The 24,593-nt window shown below is 40.0% G+C and overlaps 1 protein-coding gene across 1 annotated transcript in view; it reads right to left on the bottom strand.

Moving 5' to 3' along the window:
• LUZP2 (leucine zipper protein 2) overlaps positions 1–24,593 on the bottom strand; it is a 211,909-nt gene that overhangs the window by 78,741 nt on the left and 108,575 nt on the right. The gene's annotated exons all lie outside the window — the stretch shown is intronic.

The raw sequence follows: 24,593 nt of genomic DNA, 5'->3' as shown, positions 1-24,593 counted from the left end.
TGACCCGTTCCCCTGCCCTACACTCTTACACTACGGATAAAGGCTCACAAGGGCAAGCTTCCCCCAACAAACTGGATACGTTTCTTGCCCTCTGCAAATCTATCCCGTTTAACACTAGAAGCTGCTATTTTTCCTCCCGCATTTCAGGTAGTCCAGCTGAGCTGAAGGAGCTTCTAAGCAACACACTATTTCAGCTTTTAGGAAGAATTTTGTGTTGGGTGCCACAGGTACAACTCTTTAGAAGCACACTATTTCCATGAATCCCCAGGCGTGCAGGGGGAGCCCAGACACCAACACAGTCTTCTAGTGAACTTTGGCTGTTTAGATGAGAAGTGCTGTGTCCGCAGCTTCTTCCAAACGTCAACCTGGAATAACTTGTGCTCCAGGGAAGCACGCAGAGAAAAGGAAGGGCAGAGTCAGGAAATATACCCAGGCATGTAGAGCTCCCTCCTGAGAAAAACAGGTTTTGTTAGTTAGTATCCCTTCTTCTTTGTGCGTATATGACATAATAAAAGAGTTGCTGTAACAATGACAGCACAATGTTGAATGAGCCAGACTAAGAAAATATAGAATAACAATAATAAAAAGAAAATTATATATTTGGACTATTAGGGTGGGTTTTTTTTTTTTTTCAATCTCTTTACCTCTTTCTCTAAATGTAAACATGAGAGGAAAATATACATATATATCTTGAAAGTCATAACAAGCTAACCCATTGCAGCATCTTGGATTGGATTGAGTATAGTCAGTAATTTTTGGTCGCATTCCCACCTGATCATGCAAAAAAACTGGGAAATATGACACAGGAAAAAAATGCAGCACATGTTGAGATTTGACTCTGTCCTAAATATGGAACAGATCAGGGTGAAAACGCGAGCTTGCCTACCACTCGAAGGCAAGCAGCAGCTTCGAGGCAGTCAGAAGGTTTTCTATAACTAAAACACCACCTTTCTTCTCTTGGACAACAATATTGTTAGGCAAACACAAAGTCATCTTTGATCTAACCTTCCTCACATACATGCTCTTTTCTCAGAATCTTCATATACTTCAACGTTTTGATGGTTCCACGCAGAAAGCCTAAACACTGGCTTCTCCATAAAAGCTCCTCCCTACAAAAACTGATGGTTTAAATGGGACTTGTGCCTCCAAAGCACAGATCATTGACAGCCTGCTTGCATTGAAAATGTGCAATGTTAATGTTTAGTGACTTAATAGGAAGGTTTAATTCGCAGCCTTGTTGCCATCAGTATTAGTATTTGCATCACTCAACTGCCTAGATAGCCTGGTGCAGACCAAACCCCAGTCATCCATAGATGTGCAGCTCTTCTTGTGTCCGAGACTTCATTCGAGAACACGGGTAAGCACAGGAGCACCAGAATAGCACGAGACTCTCCTCCCCTGCCTAAGATGAAGTGTTTAAGTGCTCTTCAAAGGCAGCTGGATGTAAGACGTCCTCCACCCTTGTTAGTCGCTGACAAGCCATCGGCATTCTGAGCAGGATTAGAGAACTGCTGCTGTGTCCAAAACTTTAACGTTTTTACAGAATGAGTTAAGATGCTGATTTTCCACAGCAGTCTCTCCTATTAAAAACGTGCGATGGCATCTAAGGAATCAAGACACTTTAGGACTCAATTATTTATGGTTGTTATTAGAAACACTTGTGCTCTGAATTCAAGAGAAATTCATAATGCAGTTACTCAGCCACCAGCTATCGGGCAGTCTCTGGGACTAGCTCTTCTTCAGGTAAAAAAAATGGCTGAAAAGCTCTTTAAAAATTCTGATCAAATCAAAACCACTACTTTAAGTAATGACTACTGTATTTAAACTATTTGCACTGCCGTTTAAAGATGTGGGGTTTGCTTTTCATCCTTTTTAGCTTGTATTTTGAATTGCGTGTCTCCAAGTCACAATAAGTTTTGCTCTACACCTCTCAGCTAAGGTGAGATTTATTTCCTGCCCAGTTCCCGCAATTACAATCACTTGGAGAATGATGCCTACTCAGAACGCTGCAGTTCGTTCATGGTGAACAGCCGTTTGGGAGCTATCCTCATTCCTTCTGTTTGCCAGCTGGAATTTAGAGGCTTCACTATGACCTGTAAGGAGCTTCTCTCTCCCTGCTATCACCTCCACGTATGAATAAAATAAAAACCTAATGTCCAATCTGAACTTTCCCCGGCACAGCTTCATGCCATTTCCACGTGTAAATACATAAACATGAATAAAATGAAATTTAAAACCAAAGAGAATGGAGACAGATGATCTGCACCGTAAAGGGAAGTGTATAGTACACTGATACTTCTTTAATACTTGGGAACTTGCGTCACTCTTCCTTAGTCCAAAGCTTTTCTTCTTATCCGAAATAACTGAAATTTGGCAACATTTCACACTTGCTAAAACACGGACCTGAATGTTAATATTCAGCCAGAGTTTGCAAATAGGTACCCACGGACAAAAATGTTGTTTTTAGAAAAAATAAAGCAAGTTCCTGACTGACTATTATTGTTTATAGGGTTAGGATGCAATATCGAATGTTGATACACACAAGCTTTTCTATGCATGTCTAAAATAGTTCAGAAGGGAAAGAAAAATATCTCTTATCTCTCATCACTCATAAACAATGGATTTTTGTGTTCCAGCAATGAATCGTTGTACTGGACCGAGTATTCTTTTTTTCCAGGCTGTTTTTTGCTTTCGGATTGCAAGGGGTCAGGGCCATTTATTTTCCTTATCTCTGAGTAAAGATAGCTCATGACGGGAAGGTGGTACACAAAAATATTTATTGGACTGTTTTAATTTACCACTACACCTTTCTGTCATTTCAGCAGGACTTTGTTATGGGAAAGCAAATACCATTTCTGATTCTTTCCACGTCAGATATTCTAATTAAAAACATAGCAGCATATTAAATACAGAATCCCGTTTTACAGAACTTCTGTGTGAAATGAAGGGTAATTGCCTATGCCACGCAGGATTATCTAGAGAAGAAACCTGACAATTCTTTGATCTCTCCCTTTGGTAGAGGTGGCTGAGTGCCCGGGGGATGGTTTGTGGGATCAACAAAGCAGAACACCTAGTTAGGCAGAAGTTAGCCTGAAGCTCCTTCTTTTCATTTGCCTGACATTTGTGAACAGAATGGTGAAAAGAAGGTGGTGCTGCTGCGAGCTGCAGGTTAGGCTTAAAAAAAAAAAAAAAAAACCCACACAAAAAACCTCAGTGAGAGCTCTATTAAAGCAAGGCGACAGAAATGAAAAGAGCATGCTTCATGCGAGCAAACGTGTAAATAACAATAATCTACATACAAAATTCAGTCCTGACTTTCAAAAAACCCAAGCTCCTCTATCATTAGAAGAGTGAAGGGTCAAACTGGTTACATTCTGCTCCACAACTTCACTTTTTCTGCTGTACCAGCGGCAGGGCATGAAATGCTGCATTAAGCATATTTTAGATCCTTGCCCATTTGCATCCCAGAATTGTCAACATCTGTCTTAAAACGTAAATGGCATAGTTATGAAAGGAGAAGGGCAGGAGATGACTAAGGAATACATTTATGCTGCTCTCTGTGGAGCCATATCACTCAGGTTCGCTTTAATATTAATAGGCTCTGTCTCCTGAATTCTCTCAGTAGCAGCGCATTGAGTATTTGTTGTTACACAACTTTTTTGGCCAATACGTTTAATTTTTAAGAGGTTTTGCAAGTACAATCTACAGACATATAAAATATATATCAGCTGTTTTGAAGAAGGTACTATAGTATTTTTCAATCAGGAAATAGATATCCCTGAGGCAGTCTGACTGGCTTGATTCACGTATTAAACATATCTCCACCATGCTGTGCTCGTTCGATATACCGAGAGATAAGTACCTACGTAACAAGTACAAGATAATACCTTCTTCTTGCCTCTGACCTGGTATGGTCTACCCCCACTTATAGAATACAAAGTGATCTCCAGAAGTATAATAATTTTCATGCTAGAATATTTCATCACTTTCTAAAATATTATTTTAAATTCACAAATTCCATGCCGGCGTTATCACCCCTGCTCCAGGGTTGGGAAGGTGAGACTTTTGTAAGGGCAGAGTTCATACCAGGAGGCAACGCAATGCATCTTTGGAACAGATGAAATAGAAATGAGTTCACTTTCTCTTGTGCCTTGATAAGCAAATCATGGTAGCAATTTATCACAACCAGTAGATGTGTAAGAAAACCATAAGGCACACACATGTGTCTTCCAAACATCAGAAGCGTAACCCAAACACCATCCACTGTCCTACTACATCAGTTGCAGGCAGCAACACAAGTTCTACTGATGTTTGAAGCTGGCAGGACGTGAAATACCTTCAGCCTTGAAGCATTAGTAGGGAGACTGTACTGTCTATAAGCAGCACGGAGTAAATCAGTAAATAGCTCACTTAATAATGCAAATGTAGTCACGGAACAGTTTGCATAGGTAATTAGGGGTATTCTTACTCTCCTGGCACAGAGCTCAATTAAAGATTAATGATGATTTGATTAATTTCCTAAAAGTCATTCCACAAGATGACAAGAAGTCAGGAGTAGGATCTAATTCAGAGGATCCAACACATTTTTTCAGCCATTAACACTTTTTCTTCAGGAATCAGTGACCTACCCATGATAGTGAACTTACCTTTTCATACCAGGATCCCTCCTCTTGGGAAGGAAGGAGGACGGGAGTATATCCTAATTTAAACTGTGCCATTTTCCCACGTTTTTGAAAAGTGTTTCCCCCCGTTTAAGCTCAGTACAGCAATATACACATCTTCATATTGGCCTCCTAAGGGTTCTTATGAAAAAATAAAAAAAGGCTCTGAGCACAGCTTAAACTTCTTTGGTTTCTGAGAGCAAATAAGATATATCTATAAACTAACTAAATATTTTTCAGAAAGAAATAAAAGCCAGTAAGAATATTTCAGTGAAAAACTGAAAAAGTTAAAGATCGTCTTAGAAAAAGTTGAAGACAGTATTCCTTGGTACTTATAAGAGATTCTAGTCAACCAAGAGGACGTGGGACATTCTTCCTCTAAGGACATCTGGAATAGAAGGCAATCTGCCTGGTCATCTGCTAATCAATTCCTATTTCTAACAGGAGTATCTCCTTTCCGTTAATGCTGCCATGACTATGGACATGAGCGAATACCTCAAAGTCAAGGGAGGGTTTCAGTGAGACTTGTGGTCATGCTCTAAAATAGTAACAACTTCATATTACAAAATAAACATTTTCTTAGTCATTTTTAGAAGTATTTTATGTGATAATGCAAACTTCTTTGAAATTATTCCAACAAAACGTATTTGTCTGTAGATAAACTATCACTTTTTTCATTTGATGACTTGATTCGGTATCATTGTTCAGCAACACACAAAGGGAATTTCTTGATCGTTTACCTCAGACAATACATAAGTAAACAACAGAGGTTATACTATGTAACTGTGAAATTACACGGACCACAAGTCTGAATTACATTAAAAAGGACAAAGCCCCAAATATTTAAAGTATCAAAACACATGTGTTGGTTTCCACTCTCAATATCTACCCAACTGCCTATAACATTTGGCAAAAACTACCGCCAAAATTTGGCAGTGAATGGTGCCTACAAAAGAAAAGCATATGCTTCCTTCTTCAGAAAAACACGTTATTAGTACTTCGCTATATCTTTTAATATACACTGAAAAGTAAGGCAGAATTCAGAAGTCTTTTCCGCTCTAACCAGACTGTTAGTCTTTACTGTTGTCTCCTGGCATCCTGCTTTTGTGCACATTCCAAATGTCATCTATTACTGATAATGTTCTCTGAACAGCTGCATTGATGTGTGAGCTGTAAAAAGTAATTTGCCTCAAAGTACTGGGGCCATTTACTGTATTTAAATGTCAAAAAAAAAAACCCCAACATCTATAATTCTTGATGAACTTCACATTTTGTTCCATATTGTTTCTGCAACAAAACAAGTTTCAGATTGCTTGACACCAAAACTTTCTCTAAACCTATTTTCATAAATTAGGTCATAATCAAGTCAGTTCAAGTTACTATTAGCAATATACAACAGAACTTCAGCCATAAGTCCAGCTATTTTGCAATGTTCATCATGTTGAAATAGCGTTCCATAACCAGCATCTTCCCTTTCTTTGCCATACTTTCACCATCCCAAAGCAGAGAAATGGCAGAATATATTTCATTGTGATCCATTTTCATAGAATCATAGAATCATAGAATCATAGAATCATAGAATCATAGAATCATAGGGTTGGAAGGGACCTCTGGAGATCATCTAGTCCAACCCCCCTGCCAGAGCAGGGTCACCTAGAGCAGGTTACACAGGAACACGTCCAGGTGGGTTTTGAATGTCTCCAGAGTTGGAGACTCCACCACCTCTCTGGGCAGCCTGTTCCAGTGCTCTGCCACCCTCAGGGTAAAGAAGTTCCTCCTCATGTTTAGGTGGAACTTCCTATGTTCCAGTTTGTGCCCATTGCCTCTTGTCCTGTCCCCGGGCACCACTGAAAAGAGCCTCGCCCCATCGTCCTGACACCCACCCTCTAAGTATTTATAAGTGTTGATAAGGTCCCCCCTCAGGCGTCTTTTTTCCAGACTGAAGAGACTCAAATCCCTCAGCCTTTCCTCATAAGAGAGGTGTTCCAGTCCCCTAATCATCTTGGTAGCCCTCCGCTGCACCCTTTCCAGCAGTTCCCTGTCCCTCTTGAACCGGGGAGCCCAGAACTGGACACAGTACTCCAGGTGCGGCCTCACCAAGGCAGAGTAGAGGGGGAGGATGACCTCCCTCCACCTGCTGGCCACGCTCCTCTTGATGCACCCCAGGATGCCATTGGCCTTCTTGGCCACAAGGGCACATTGCTGACTCATGGTCATCCTGTTGTCCACCAGGACTCCCAGGTCTCTTTCCACAGAGCTGCTCTCCAGCAGGTCAGCACCCAACCTGTACTGGTGCATGGGGTTGTTCCTCCCCAGGTGCAGCACCCTACACTTGCCCTTGTTGAACTTCATAAGGTTTCTCTCTGCCCAGATCTCCAACCTGTCCAGGTCTCTCTGTATGGCGGCACAGCCTTCCGGTGTGTCAGCCACCCCACCCAGCTTGGTGTCATCAGCAAACTTGCTGAGGGTGCACCCTATCCCCTCATCCAGGTCATTGATGAATATGTTGAACAGGACTGGACCCAGTACTGACCCCTGGGGAACACCACTCGTCACTGGTCTCCAACTAGACTCTGTGCCCCTAATCACAACCCTCTGAGCTCTATCTTTCAACCAGTTTTCTATCCACCCCACTGTCCATTCATCTAACCCACACTTCCTAAGCTTCCCTATGAGGATGCTGTGGGAGACCGTGTCAAACGCCTTGCTTAAGGCAAGGTAGACCACATCTACCGCCCTCCCCTCATCTATCCATCTAGTCATGCCATCGTAGAAGGCTATCAGGTTAGTCAGACATGATTTCCCCTTGGTGAATCCATGCTGAGTACTTCTGATAGCTTTCCTTTCCTCCATGTGCCTTGAGATGACACCCAGAACGAGCTGTTCCATCATCCTTCCAGGGATGGAGGTGAGGCTGACCGGCCTGTAGTTCCCTGGCTCCTCCTGCTTGCCTTTCTTGAAGACTGGAGTGACATTGGCTTTCCTCCAGTCCGCAGGCACCTCGCCTGTTCTCCAGGACTTTTCAAAGATGATGGAGAGCGGCCCAGCAATGACTTCTGCCAGCTTCCTCAGCACTCTCGGGTGCATCCCATCAGGGCCCATGGACTTGTGAATATCTAGATGATCTAATTGGTCCCTCACTTTTAATTGTCCTTTGATCATCTTTGATGAGTTTTGATAAGATCAGAAACCTTAAACTTTTAGGGAAATTTTCAAAATAAAAATACAACGTTTCAGCCAATCTACTAGACTAGCTTTACTGTGGTGACCTCTCAAGCATAAATGTACACTTTGCACTTTTGTAAATAGTAATGTCTGTAGTTACACTGAAATGGTGCAATAAAGACAAACAACGAATTAAAAGAAAGAACAAGCTTGGAATATCAAAGATATGTGTTCAACTCCGTACACAAACAGAAGGAGAGGCCAGATGGGAAAAGCTTTGCCTACCTTAACCTCACAGACCATGTGTTAGACAGATGTAAAGATCTGTACAGCCAAAACGTGTCAAGACAAAACGTGTTTTTAAATAGAAAGCAACCATAGCCATGAATAATCTCAGGTGGAATTGCAATCTTACAATTACAGGCCGTATAAATTGCACCTTGTTTCCAAGGTATAATTTCAACAATGAAAGACGCACACTTTCTGGAGGGAAGCCACCACTTGGTCAGATGGACTGGTGAACATTCCCAGGTACTTTATCTACCAGTGATGGCCTGCATATGCAGCTGCTCATAGTGACCATGAAAAGGAGTCTAGATTTTCCCCTGACATCCAAGTGATAGTCTAGATTTTCCCCTTGCGTCATCCACGTAAAGGCCATTTGGAAAGCGTGGCAAGACCTAGTAACAGAGAACAGAACATGCACATCAATGGAAGTTGTAGGATTTACTGAGCATTCACCTCCCGAAAACAGCCAGAATCTGTAAAGTAGGACTAAGGAATTATTCCCCCTACATCAGGTAGCAATGAAAAGACCTCGCTTTCAAGGCCTGACTTTGAAAGCTGTGTTAGAAAATTATTTAAAATCTTCTCTGAAGAAGTCTGAAAGGAACTGCATGATTTTACCTCTGCCCTTGAACGGCATCACAGTTTAAAATACTTCGAGCAGAAAGCATACTTGGGTAAACAACGCAGCCAGAAAAACAATGCTATGCTCTTACCTTCCGCGCTAGAGACTGCTCTGTCTTTTAAGCACAGGAAAGCAGTTTGCAGATGGAAACTTCATATAAATCTGTTATTCCTTAATTTAATCATTGCAAAAAAAAAAAAATCAGTGTCAACTGTCAATACGTTATCACTCAAAATTCTGTCTCACTCAATAGGTTGATAAATGGTATCTACAAAATCTATTTGGCTGTGTTTTCTGTAGCTTAAGTGCAGTCTATGTACATTGGAAAGGTATTTTTAGGACTGGAAACATGCTTTATGAGAAACAGAGACTTGCTATTTTCTAGATTTATGATCTTTTTTATTTTGCTGGATAGAACATAGGCATATTAATCATAATAGCAATTATTTCGATATTGATTCAACTAAACCTTCACAGGACCTTTTATGCTAAAAATAGAACAAAAAAAGATCCATGGAGTAAGAAAGTGATAGCTCTTCACTTCTCAACACTATGAATGTGCATAAGGAATGTTTATGTTCCTGCTTGAGATTATCATGATACAAAATATTTTGCTGAACGTGGTAACCGATGCCTAAAATTACACTGGAATTAATGCCTGGTTGCACTTTCTCCAGATTCCTTCTGGATTCAGAACCAGGATGGGAAAACACTACTTGCTGATGGATTGGAAAAATTGAAGAAAGTTTATGCATCTGGAGAACTATCATAAATGCTTTAAAAACCTCACCTGGTTGGGACTAAAATGTTGCACACCTCAAAATAAAAAAAAAGGAAGGCAAATCTACCCTAAGACCGGTGAGGAAAACCAGAAGAGAATCAGGAAAACCAGAAGAGTCTCGGACAGATAGTCTATCCTTTGAGGACTGCATCGGTACGTGCAATGTCAGTCAGGAGCTGAACGCATCCCCTGCCCCCAGACATCAGTTAGCAGTGGCTGGCTAATCACATCAAGCACACACTGACACAGTAAGTGATGACAAAGCTGTGTATAAAACAAAACAAAACCGTAAGACCAAAAGGAGGAGAAGGGAAGTAATTAATTTGTCTGTCTGGTGATTTAAGGAGACTGCGCACCGGGTTCATCATTCCTGTGTAGAGCCTTGCATTAACGAACACTGAAATTTTCATGCAACTGCAGGAAATTTATGACCCACCCTGAGATTCCAACTCTGGGAGTTGGCAAATGCAGCTGTAACTGTGGAGAACATTGTTGTAGCGTTCCCCCAACATCAAAGGCTTCACAATCCTAAAGGCGTCTGGCTAGCTGAATAAAGTACCAGAAAATGCAGCAAAGCAAAAGAAATGACAAATACACATTATTTATCCCTACAATACATTAGGAAAACCCATGCGCGCACACAGAAGCAAAAGATATGAATGATGCCTCCTCTACAAAGGCTCTAGGGAGAGGTAAATGATGTAAAACAACCCAGTACTGTTTACTGCTCCCATAAGAGGAAAAAGCTTACACAGACAGCAAAAGGCCAAGCATGTCAACTACGTGCTCATTAGGTGCAGATTCTGGAGTGACATGAAAACAGTGAAATAAGCTAGTAAGAGTCAAGAAAAAGCAATAAGCACAAAACCAGTGCGAGAGATCCATCTTTTCTTCATTATGGATCCCAACTAGCTGCTCTAAAGTCAAGTAGTTTAACTGGAATTACTTAACTGATTTAATTACACTGCTTTAATGCTGAGTCAGACAGCAGGGCTTTTTGGGGTTTGCATTTTTCAACGTCGTATCAAATCCAGGTTGCAAACAAGTCACACACAAAAAGCTGTAACCACACCGGTAAATATTTAAATACATACATGCTTGTTCATCTTCTCTCTCTGCTCTCTAGTCCTTCAATCCACAGTATTAAAGCCCCCCATATGTCTGCCACGGGGCTTCTGGGCAGGTCTCAACATTCCGCAGCTCACCTTTAACTCACAGACTCACAAAATGAGAACTGTCCGGTCGCATCTCACTGAGATCATGGAAGATCTAGGCTTGGCTTCTTTCTTAATAACAGCAGATCCAACACACACCCAGAGCGTGGTGGTGAATGGAGTTAAATCCAGTTGGTCATGAGTGGTGTTCCCCAGGGCTCAGTATTTGGGCCAGTTCTCTTTAATATCTTTATCAATGACCTGGAAGAGGGGATTGAGTGCACCTCCACTAAGTTCGCAGATGACAACAAGTTGGTTGGGAGTGTTGCTCTGCTTGAGGGTAGGATGGCTTTGCAGAGGGATCTGGACAGGCTGGATCGATGGGCCAAGGCCAATGGCATGAGGTTCAACAAAGCCAATTGCCAGGTCCTGCACTTGTGTCACAACAACCCCAAGCAACGTTACAAGCTTGGGGAGGAGTGGCTGGAGAGCTGCCTAGCAGAAAGGGACCTGGGGGTGTTGGTCAACAGCTGGCTGAATATGAGCCAGCAGTGTGCCCAGGTGGCCAAGAAAGCCAACAGCATCCTGGCCTGTATCAGGAACAGCGAGGTGAGTAGGACTAGGGAAGTGATCGTCCCCCTGTACTCGACAATGGTGAGGCCCCACCTTGAATACTGTGTTCAGTTTTGGGCCCCTCACCACAAAAAAGACATTTTGGTGCTGGAGTGTGTCCAGAGAAGGGCAGGTGAGGGGTCTGGAGCACAAGTCTGATGAGGGGCGGCTGAGGGAGCTGGGGTTGTTCAGCCTGGAAAAATGGAGGCTGAGGGGAGACCTTCTCGTTCTCTGCAGCTACCAGAGAGGAGGGCGTAGAGAGGTGGGGGTCGGTCTCTTCTCCCAAGTAACAGGCGATAGGACAAGAGGAAACAGCCTCAAGTTGCGCCAGGGGAGGTTTAGACTGGATATGTGGAAAAATTTTCACACTGAAAGGGTTACTAAGCATTGGAACAGGCTGCCCAGGGAAGTGGTTGAGGCACCAGGGAAGTGGGTGAGGCACCATCCCTGGAGGTATTTAAAAGACGGGCAGACATAGTGCTTAGAGATATGGTTTAGTGGTGGGTTTTGTCAGAGTTGGGCTGATGGTTGGACTAGATGATCTGAAAGGTCCCTTCCAATCTAGGCAATTCTACAATTATCTGATTCCATATATACATCTTTTCAAAGGGGTGCTCTAATCCTGGAATTTCTGGTATTTTAGGGTCATGGAAGGAAAAGTCTAGAAATTTAAATCCCCTCTATAAAAATTTTTCCACTTTGCACAAAATGCAGGAACATTCAGGACACGCATTCCTAAAACAGTACTCACAAAAATCTGTGCAGGATTAATTTTTCATCTTTTTTTTTTTTTTTTTTGTATTATTCAACCGTACTTTATATTTCAATACCTATTAGATTTTTTCTTTTTTATTTTAGTTGAAACTAAGCATTAACACGTTTGAACAAGAAAGCAAATTTGACAGTCAGCAGATTTCACATTAATACTTGTCTTGGAAAAGAAAGGATGTAAAAATGTAATTTACCCAATCCGATGATATCAAATAGAATATTGGTCTGTCAGTCACAGGCAGGCAATCTAAGTAATGCATCTGCCCAGCACATTTAATAACTTTTATGCTCAGAACTATCTTAGAGATCTGGCTCTAGGTCACAGAAGGTGTACTCCTGAAACCTTCTTAAAGCTACAGCTGACTACGCATACTATTTAAAAGGGGTATGTTTTTATCTGCAAAATATATTGAAATATTTCTGAATGCAGCTGGATTTTCAGAGGGGAAATCTTTTAACGAACTTAATGCTCAACAGCTGCGTGACTGGGAATCCATAATTATTTCTCAAAAATCCAAATTCCTCATACGTGTCATTCCAGTCCTAGTGTGACCAGCAGAAGTAGGGAGGTGATTGTCCCCCTGTACTCAGCACTGGTGAGGCCACACCTTGGTTTATTTTACAATTTTAAAGAACGCACAGTAACCATGCGATAAGTGCTACCCAACTGACAGTCTTCTACATAGTACTTGCTCTGTGCAGAGGACGTAAGTCATCGTAAGCAACGCGGTGCAAATAAGACTACTATGAACCGGACACACACACGCGTCTCTTTCAAATGTAAATAAGTTGTGGCTTTACCCAAATGATAAAAACAAGAGTTGGCAACGCTCAATGAGAATCCGCATCAATTGAGAGAAAAATATTTACGTGTTTTCCACCTAAACAAGCCTTTTGGTGAAATGCAATGGCATAATACTGCTTTTAATTTAGCGGTGTATATTTTAGCAATCAAACTGGATCTGCTTTTGTTTGTTCCAAAAATACAAAGTTTAAGAAATCTTATTTTTTATCTGTTTGCAGCCATAGAAAGAGTCACCCTCTGACTCAGAAAAGGATGCAATTAACTATAACCGTATGAGTCATTTCATGGAGACAGTTCTTGTGTTGTTGGTGAAATGATGCTTAAAGGAGCAGCATGAAGCTTGGGAAAAAAAAACAAAATCAAAAAATCAGATTCTGTAGAGTGTACCAAGGAGGCATAGTGTATCGGTAGGGGGACTTTGCAGTAGTAATCCACGAAGAACACTAAATCGCTGCATCTTTACACCTGTCTCAGCAGACTGATTCTTTGCAATGTCATTTTATTTACATTTCTGCTAAAAATAATGTGCTCTTCACAATTAAATTCCATGCCACATTTTATCTTCTTGTGAAATTAAAATAAGGTGGCATCAGGTATCTTAGGTGAATGAGGATGGGGATTCGCAAGACAGCACTGTAGGAAGGAACTGTTGGTAGATAGCAGGTTACACCTTTTACCCAAAACTAATCAGCATCCATTGAACATTTTTTGGCAAATGAAGGAGGAGATCTTCAATCTCAAGTCCTGGATCTCCACTTCTTTTCTCCTAGGACTTAAACTTCATCACCATAAAATCTACGGTTTAAAGCCGAGCGTCTGGCTTTGGCCAAACCAAATACACTAAAGCTCATGGTTGTAACACACAAATGCACAGCAAGAAAAGATTTTTTTAAAAGAACAAATTATGCTATTGAGAATTCGGGGAGGAAAAAAAAAAAACAAAGTCCATTAAATTTAACCTGCCTACAGCCTCTATGCAGCAGAGAAAATGAGAAATTTACAGCATAGCAAGCGTTTGATTGAATACAGACAATACTTGGGAATTACCTCAGGAGCTTAATCGGGTTCATCTGGCCTCTGTGACTGCTGAAGCGACGGAGCAGAGCACAAGCAGGGAGGCTGACCGACTGTCCCATCTCCTCCTACTTCTTCATTTAGGCCAAGCGGAAGCCACAGCTAGCTACCAAACGAGGCGTCATCACATGCCTCCCGGGAATTTTGGTTTACACGGCCCTTTTACTACCTACTATCTTTTGCTGTCCACATACACCAACTTAAACGGAAAGCAGTTTCTTATTAGAAATCGACAAATTGGAAATTAAGAAAAGATAACCCTACCATCTGCATTCACCCCAACAATAAAACACCCTTGCTTTTGTCACAATTTTTTCTACCGTCTTGCTTGTTACGACGTACGGCTTTTAAAACAGAAATAAACAGCCAAGGAGAACGCTTATCCAAAGAGAAGGAAGTTGCTAATGGCTATTCTATTTCTTACGAAGAAGCTTCAATTTTTGGCTTCTTATTGTATCCGGGGACTTTACTACATAGGAAAAACTCCCCAAATCCCTTCTCATGCCTCCCAGTGGCACAGCACCCAAAGCCACGCAGCTGAAGCCTGCCGTGCCCACTGTTGTGCAGCACATCTCCCACTGAAACGTTATTTTACTGGGCAAGTAGACCTCCGTCCCAGTAACCTGCCTCTCAGTACGGGCCCTGGCATAAAATCCTTCACGTTTAAAGGTACTTGTTCTTGCAGAACACCAGCCAGCCATCGTCAAAATTAAGGACAGCAGGCAGGTACCACTTTAAGAAAGGCTAAAGGGATGCACTTCCATAGATTGGTACTTGAGGCAATTGCCAAGTCTAATTTTGAGAATGCGGATTTTCTAGCTCAGTGCTGTCCTGAAGTACTTTACATTTAAGATCAAATTATCTCCTTCAGTAAATGAGCTAAACTCCACTGAAATCAAGTGAAAAATAATTGTACATAAGTTCTGAAAAATCTGACACAAACAGAATAATTTAAGAATAAACAGAATAACGGAAAGATTTGAAGTTCTGGTACAAGAAATAAGATACAAGAAATAAGATCAGCAAAGCAATACTAGAAAGAGAACAGTTTCCTGAGCCACTACAGTTTTTAGTGAACCAACTGCTGGCATTTTGGTACCATCAAGCTATCTTCTAACATCACATTATGTTCTTCTACGCACATAAATATGTATGGAATCTATATGTAAAGAATGTTTTTGATTTAAACGTACGCACAAATACATACACACACATACGTGCACAAACACACGCACACGACCAGGAAGTGGACAGCTGACATACAGGGCAAAATTTATAGTCTGAAATAGAACAAATATTTTACACTTGAATTAAAGTAATCACAGTACATTAAAGCACAGCTTGTGGATAAACCATACCAATCTGACATTTTTACAATTTCTCTTTTTTAAGCCATGCAGACCTTTCCCGAGTTCATTTCTCTAGTTGATAAAACAAAAGACTATTCAGAGTTCCTTATTCACAAAAGAAAATTAAGACACCTTCCAGAACACTTTAAGCAGCATCTACTTGACAAAACCCTTATAATATAAAAACATTTCCACATCTATTAAACAATGTGTGTTTTAAATTGTTTATAAAAACGAGATCATTTAAAAAAGGAAAAATTCAAGCATTATCAGTCGTTGTGTCAAACATTTTCAGTTGTAAAAATTGTGAAATTGAATTCTTCAAGAACAGAAGATTCATTATATGGGAAAGCTTTTGTCGGCAAATATGACGAATGGGCAAAATTATTGGGACAGATACGGCAAAGGCACTTCAAAGCTGTCTAATGACAACTGTATTTTTAAATTATAGCATGGCTATAAAACCAGCTTTCTTAAGATCAATACAGTACCTAAACGACAACTAAATAAAATCAATGCAACTCACTCGCGTTATTATGCCTAAAATTAGTGACAAGTCGATTGATCTGTTTAATATTTCCTTCTCCAATAACATCTGCACCAAACATGGCTGAACAGCGTCCAAAGGGGGAGAAAAGACCCCAGAACTAAGTGGTTTAAACTGTTTCTGGATAACAGAAAACTGTCAATTTTGGCCCAGAATAGCACAATTTCTACATTTAAGACTCAGTATGAGGTTGACTGAACTATTTCCTACCACTAGAGTAATATATAGTGAATTGCTGCAGTGATTTTATAGGAAGAGGCCAGTCAAATTTGAGAGTGTTTTGTTCCCGTGGCACTAGACAATCAATTTTTTGACATTTTTAAGGCAGGCAATTCCCTAGCAAGGCTGAGACATTCATTAGGAAAAGTGATACCCAGTTATTTGAGATGAACAAACTTTGAACACCCCTCCTAAGCCTGCTGAATTTGTTTTGCAGGGGCAACGATGTCTGCATTTGAAAATATTCCAGGGTTTCAGGATGAAATATATGCAAAGCAGATGAGAACCAATTCTTTTTGCTGGCGAGAAGAAACTGTTCCATGTGATTCTACTTCTTTTAGAACAACAAGGTGCAGTCACATTCCAGCCAAACAGCTTGTAGAGACACCTTAACCCAGGTAGTACACGATCGACAACTTCGGGATTTTATGTGCAGCTTTTTTCTAGAATAATTCTAACATGAATTTCAATTAAGTATTCTACTATTGTTATCTTTTTATCCTCTTTGAATATACACACATGTGTGGAATTATCATTCCAAATATTGTATCTAGTTTGATCAATTTATGACTAGAGGACAATGAGTCTCAGGAGAAAAATATAATCTTTATAAAGCTATTAACCCTCTGTTGACAAAAAACGTCATATAAAGTTGACGTTTTCCAGCTACACCTCATCTTCATTAAAATTAAAAAGTACAAAACAGCAGTCCAGTTTATTTTAAACCTCTGAATAGCAAAAAATAATTTTAAAAATCACTTTCTGCTGGCACTGCACTTAGCAAATAACCATCTGTATTTAAAAGTATGATCCTAAAGAAAACGCAAACACTCCAAGCCTTCTCCCTTGAAATCAATGGAAGTGTTGTATGATCATAATATGATCAATTTGGGGTTCACCAGCCTTTTTTCCTCTAAATTCTTATTGACTTTCATGGAAATCCAGTTAGAACCACGAGTGCCATTTTCCTGCCAACTAATCTAGCAGTCTGAGCTTTACAGCCTCGGGCGAGCTCTCAGCCCAGGACAGGAGCATTCCAGGTGCAACATGACTTTATCAAGCAACTTTTAAAATTAATAAGCCAAGTGCATTTTTATGTCACATATACCTTTATAAATTCTTAAGTACTGTGTGCTGTTGTCAGAGGCAAAGCATACTCTGATACTGAATTTGGATGACTCAGAGCTCCTCAAGGACGATCCTTTTTTTTTTTTTTTACTTTAAGTGACAAACATCAGTAATTTATAGCATTATTTGTAATGATGAAATCAACAGCTAGCCTTCTCTTTCTTTACAAAACATGGTTAATGTGATTATTCAATGCTCTTTTATTACTTCATCTAAGGATGAAAATCAATAGTGTCTATTCAAGATTTTGAATTTTCCACTTACATTCTTTTCTTTCAACCACACATACCATTGTTACTTCCTTTTAAGTGGTCTTTGCACCAGATAATTTTAACACCTTGGTACTAAAAGCAAACTTTTCCACTTGTCTGCATAACATGAATAAATTAGATCAGCACTTTTCTTTTGCTGTTTGGCAAAATTTACACGAGCTTCGTGGAAAGTTTTACATTAATTATAAAATTTCATCCGTGCTTAAAGTCCTCCGGAGCTTGGCTCTGAGCCACCTTGCCCTAGACTTCTGTAACGCTGGAAAACACCGACTTGGACAACACTAAGATTCACAACGCTCTCTGTACAAGTTCAAAGATCAAAGATTTTAATTAGGTTTCACGCTGCCCCTGTTGCCTGGTGAAGCCGTGATTGAGAGTTGTGCGTGCAAGGGAGAGAATACAGCTCTTTTAAACTTTGCTATTCCAGATAATCTCTTACGCTTCATGTTTTGCTGCCTTTTTGAAATAAGATGTAGAGAAGGAACCACTAGGACTTTCTATTCTTAACCCTTAGTTTCAAACATAGTGATCATACTTGCATAAACATAAGATGAAATGGATTATCAGAGAACCCTTATCCCAAAGGCCTATACAATCTGATCTTTGAAATACTTACAGAATTTTATCTTAGACACTACCAACATTATGTAGCATCGGTATCCAGGAGCACTAATTACCAATGGCAATTTCCTATGCAAGGAAATGGCGGCACAGATTGGAAATTACTCTTTTCTCCATGGATGATAATTTGCTACGAATGACAATTCAACAAGACTAAGATTCAGGGATAAAGAGCCTGTTACACAAATTTGAGACTGGATGACTAAGAAAAATAAAGAATTCGGACACATTTTTGGATTTTCAAATTAATGAAGAAGAATGTCAGAAATAAAAATTCAATAAAGCGTCCTGCGAAAACTGAGTTAAGACATCAGAATGATAGGGAAGACCAGTGCCATGATTTTAACTTTGCTGTTAATTGAAGAGACAACAGACAAAGAATATTGGGCAAAATCCAAGCAGAGTTTTCCAAACATTGTGTCTAAGTACAGGATGAAAAGAAGGCCCCTAACAGGTATACATTTAGTTTTCAATCTTCTCATTTGTTAAGGATACATTTTACCGAAACATTCTTATTTGAGCATCTCCTTCACTTTCTAGTAGTTCATGGCTGTGAATCTGATTGTTTAAACCCTGGATCTGGATGTAAAGAATGAAGGAAAAATTCAAAAAGATGGCAGTCCCTAGAAGAGCAGGATCCAGACGCAGCAGATCCACTCTATTCCCTTAATTGATGCTGTAATTGTAAAAAAGCGTCCTGCGCTCCTGGGTCTACAAGATCAGGAAAACAAAACTTTTAAAAACAAAAGCTTGTTCTAACATTCAGTGCAGTTGTGACTGCATCACTATAAATATACCTCACTGACAATCTTGATGCCATAGGATTTCTTCTCTGTATGATCTCATATACTGTCCCCTAACGAGCCACTTTCAGCTGATTAAACTGCATTTCCACCTATTAATTATCATACTCAATAGAGCAATTTTAAGCAAATTATTTTTTAAAATAGGACTTCTTTTTTTTTTTTTCTTACTTCAAAAGAGGGACTAATCAACAAGAAACCATACTGAATTCAAAGCCCTTCAGCAGGATAAGGTACCTGAAACTGTTTCCGTGCTCTCCCTGCTCCTTCACCTTTCCCTGGGCAGTGTCCCTCTCCCTGACACTTGGGGCTGTTTTATTGTGAATTGTAAAACCAATGCAGTACCCAAACAGGGAACAGGACTTCACTCAATTTTCTTCACAGGGGGACACGCTTTTATACTTAGGAAACCAAAAAAGATAAAATGTTTTATCTGCAGAATATGAAGAGTGAAAAGGACGATGTCCTCCTTTATAGAGCAGTACCAGCTTACAGTCTCAAAGCCTTTAAATTTAATTTCTGCTTCACTGAGGGAGGTTTGTTGTTGGGTTGTTTTTTTTTTTCCTCACCACAATTCAATGCAACTCGACCGAATTCACCCTGCAGGGCATGAAATTCCCAATAGATCAGGTAAGACTTTAAACTGCTGTGACTTTACCTTTTATTAGTGCAGCTAAGCACAAAGAGATTGGAGAAAATTCTGGTTTAGGGTGATTTACTCACCACTAAAGCTACAACCACAATTTAAACATGAACAGAGCAAAAGTATTGTTTACAAGGTAGCTATTTGAAACTACGCTTCTTAGCAAAAACCCCACATATTACTGAGAGCTACAGTCAAATTCATTTTCCACTCCTGGTTTACTTTGTATTGCCTGTACTACTATACGTCTTTTATGTAATTCGTGTTTTTCAAAGTTCTGCCACAGCCTAAACAGCAGAGAAATATATTCCTTGATATAAACCACTGGATCAACTTTATAAATTGTGGTAAACAGAACCTGTAAAGATATTAGCATGCCTTAATGCAGCTATACACAGAGATATTGTAAAACACTTTGCCCAAAGATAATATGACAGGCTAGACAGTCATTTCTTGTCTCATCAAAAGCAATCCAATGGTTTAAATAAGAGCAAACCTTTTTTTTATACATACTTCTAAGTCTAATTTGAGGCAACTATAGCATGCAGGCGACAAAGCTGAATAAGATTTCACTACCTTTCAGTAGACAACATACAGCATTCATTGACTTTTAGGCAAAAATCCTGACTCATTTATAACAGGGAAATTGCATATAAGTGCACATCAGCCAGGACATCTGCCTTTAACTGAAGATAGCTATTATAGGTGTACCAGTAGGAAATGAATGAAAAACTAATAAAATGCACAACAGACATCAATGCAGACATTGACTTCAGAAATTAATCCATCATGTATATGTGTATTTAGAGTTGCACACAAAATGATCCATTCCGAATGCCAAATAACCATTGTTATGACCCATGATTTTTCTGATCCCTTTCATAAAGAAGGGTTAACACAGCATCCTGCTTTAGTTTCATTTTAGAACAGTTTTGGCATCATTTTCCACAAATGATATGTGACGGACGTGACAGAAGCGACCTGCTCACTCTGTAACAGGCCATCTCTAAAAGTGAAATTTTCCAAAGTATTTTATACATATTCTAGTCTAGTTTGCATTTTTGCCAGGTTTCTTAGCTCCACCAGTGCTTCTGAATTTCCACACCTCTTGGTTTCTTTGTCAACAGTAGAAACTTCTCAAACTAAGAGCTTATCTGTTTACATGTCAGTCCTTTATTAGACTACATTAACGCAATCCACACGATGTTACAGCTGCAAGTCTGACAGATTTTTTTCTGATGTGGCAGGAAGCACTTAGAGACCGCTAAAAAAAAAGACAGGCTTTTTAGACACATAATCCCTATGTGCTGTATCTGGCCCGTGTTCCCCCTCCACACCAGGGACTATTTATGTTGTTAACCATTTTTTTCCAAAGCCTTGAATAGCCTGAAAATTGCCTTTCTGTGCAATGTCCTCCCCTCATACGCTACACCACAGCTGCTGCTTTCAGTCGGAAGGCTGTTGTTGTCTATTCCCACCTCTGAATCGCAAAGTTGAACGGCAGTAGGGCATGCGTGGAAAGAACAGAACTAAGTAGGGAATTATTTTTACAGCCATGGAAGAGCCTGAGGTTGCAAAATTCACGATTTTGACGATGTAAACGGAGGGTGAATACGATATTTGAAAGGACAAAAGTATCTATGAAAGGAATTCCATTTTTATTATCTGTCTTTATATATCGGCATGCAGACAGCAGTTTTCTAGAATACATATAAAATGCTATCAACCATTGATATATATAGCATATCCCACCTTACAAACAAGATTTTTAAAAGCCTGCTGTACATTCAGTGACTGGAGGCAGGAGCTAGATAACACAATGCTTCCTCAAAATCGTACCACTTAAATTCAGTCAAATCTTTGTCAAAATATCACGTCCTTATTGAAACCCTCAAAGACAATCACTGCAATTCTAGAAAACCCGATATTAGCGGACTTACTTTTAGTGAACCGGCAAACGTAGCACAGAGGTTTAAAAGCCAAAAAGCCATTAGGTAGGTGTAGCTATTGATTCCTTTTCCACACACCAGCTGATGCAGAGAAGGACTAAACAATGCCCTCATGTCAAATTTCTCTTAAGGCAAGTTTAATTGACCAAGCCAAGGACAGAATGCTGGAACTTCTGATTTCCTGGGCGCACTAGGATCACATTGCTTCTTGAATCGCAAGTACTATTCTGTGGTTTTCCCTAAAACACGTGAAAAATAAACAGTGCCCACAATCTTTTCTTACAGGTCTTGGAACACCTTGGAAAAATAGAAATATTTCAGGTAATTTGATTAAATTAGAAACTAACAAATACTGGAAAAGTCTGCTTTTACCCTACGTGTATGTGTTTGGCCAAGGTAGCAAGAATGGCAGACACATCGCCTGAATGCAAGCACTGCCAGTACTTGTGCAGCAAACTTTTTCCTGCCTTTTTTTTTTTTTTTTTAAGCTACACATCGTTGCTGCTCTTAAATATATGCGTGCAAAACCCTCGGATCTTGGGCAGGGGGGCAGACGTTTGTCTCTGGGTGGTTGGGGAGGAAACAGGCCTTTATCACTTCTCATGCAATTTTAAAAAACTAGAAGATCAAATCGTTATTGCATTTTTCCTACACCTCATTTCCTTTTTGCTGCATATGATGTGAAGTCTCTTTCCCTTAGTCATGTCTTTGTTATTATACTCCTTCTGCAAGATTTAATCCTTTTATTCCCACATCAATTTCAAAACATTTGTAGAAAGTACTGGAAGGTTCTCTAGTTCCATTTAGAACATCTAGACATTAATTCACTATTTCCCTAGAGAAGAACGTGGCCTTTTTCTTCTTCTCTTCAGTGAAACCTTTTTTTACCCCTTTTTAATTTTATGACTTAAAAGAGATGAGTAATACAAATCAAACTGATGTTTTTGAATAACTCCAGTTGAATGATAGTTAAATCCTGTGTAATTTGGACATATGGAGGATGAAGGAGAAGCAGGTGACCTGGAGTAGAAAGCACATCACCAAAGGCTTCAGGAAACTGAAAAGTTGTTTTATTTGCCTAGTGTGTTCTCCTTCTCATCTAAACCATTATCTGTAATTTAACCTCTAAGGTTAATTACCATTATTCAATATGCTCATTTTTTTTTGCTTCTGAGAAGCCCCAATCACAGACGCCCCAAATAACATCTGTACAGGACTTCAGAAACTGTCCACTCAGTGACTTAGAAAACTCCCGTCCATCTTCTCTGCTGTTTTGTAGTCAAAGCACTTCCCTAAAAACTCAGTCAAAATCACAACCAGTTGCGGCAGGAGAGTGGAAATACATACGAAAAGTGCTCCTCAAACATTTATGATCTTATAAAGTTCAGCTGCTCGGTTTACATACGCAGTTTTCCCCTGTGCGTTTATCTGTTCTCCCAGGATTTGCTAAGGTAATAAACAGAAATCATAAACTTTTTCATTTTTCTTGTAGCGTGGAGACCCCAACCAGACTGAAGCTTCATTTTAACACCAGATGTCTGCAACATGAAAAAGACCTGACTGAAGGAAGCTACGGAGCGAGTGGCTGCAGCCAGCCCTGCAGCCCCCAAGAAGAAATGTTTTTCTGGTTTGTTCTCAAGGTTTTTCCTTGGGCTGAGTTCAGAAGAACTAACGGGAGACTGTTTGCAATGGTGAGGGGCCGCAACAGCTACTACTGTGGCAAGACAGCAAAACACACATAAATCCAGCAAGCAGATAATCAATCTCATGAAAGACTGCTATGTATAAACAAAGCAAATAGTAACACGTTCTGAAAGGAACAGTCAAATGCCCCAAACACGTACAAATTACCTAGAAGCTGTTAAAAAGTGCTTTATTAGAAGCTCCCAAACCTTGACCGACTCTATAAAGCTAAAAAAGCTACACAGGGAACAACCCAGAATGTACAAAAACTTGCTCAAGGGAGAACAACAGGAAAGGACATTAAAAAAAAAGAAATAACTAAAGTTAAAAATAAACTGAAGTAAGAAGGACTTTGACAGTGTACGAAGTTGTGGAGCTATGCAATATCAAAAAAGGATTTAGAGAAATTAATGGGCTGCAGGTTCATAAACATTCTCTCCAGGGAATACGCAGGGATACATCTTCTGACATCCCAAACCCAGTGACTGCAGGCGCTGTGGGAAGTGAGGCAGGCTCACGGGCTCTGCCCTAATAGCGTTTGCTACCGACATTGTCACAGGTGAGACACTGAGACTGATGGACCATTGAGCATTTCTTCTTGTCATTCCAAAGACGGGAGGAGTCACACTACTGTGCCACAACCAGGCTTCCACCCACCTCATCATGGTGGCTCCTGGGGCTTGCCACTGGCCCAAATTTAGTTGTGACGTACCTTCACTGATCTCAGGTACCCCAGAATTCCACCTAACTTCCTTTTTTTTTTTTTTTTTCCATGAACTGGTACATCTGTGGGTATCCAAGTCAACATTTTTGTGTTTCCAGTTGAAGGAATGATGAGCATTCTTAATTGCCCATTCATTTTGGGTATTGATGGGGACGCTTAGTCACTCCGCAGACCGACACACAATTGGAAACATAAAATTTTGGGAATGCAAATTAGGTGTTTCTTTGAAAGGCCCTGTGACAGGCCTAAAAGCCTTGCAATATTGGTACATCCAGTTTACCCAGTCAGCTCTTACAACTTCAGACAGGGGGGTATCAGGAAATAAAAAGTTGCTGAATCACTCCCTCTTTAAATTGAGAGACAAATATTTTTGGTGCCAAAAAGAAAGATTCCTTTCAAAGTAGATTTTCTAGAATGTGCCATAAATACACTAAATGTTACAGAATTCTAGTGACCTACCTAAGAAAATCATTAGCAGTCAGACTGTTTGAATGTTGACTAATGAAGTATTTATTTGTGTGCAATAACAGACGGGATTTTTTACAGCTGATCAATAGGATCAGACTGATATGATTTATTAGAATGAACAGGCTCAATTGCAAAGCATCCAATAATCACAGGTGGGAAAAGAAAGCGAGGCGGTTGTCACTGTAGAAGATGACAACTGAGAACGTGGCTTAAATAACGTGAGCAACCGAAATAGACAATATTTCCTTTGCAAC

Source organism: Chroicocephalus ridibundus, chromosome 4 (assembly GCF_963924245.1).
Source record: "Chroicocephalus ridibundus chromosome 4, bChrRid1.1, whole genome shotgun sequence".
Classification (NCBI taxonomy): Eukaryota; Metazoa; Chordata; class Aves; order Charadriiformes; family Laridae; genus Chroicocephalus; species Chroicocephalus ridibundus.
The sequence above is the reverse complement of the archived record's forward strand: the minus strand, read 5'-3'. Positions and strand labels throughout refer to the sequence as shown.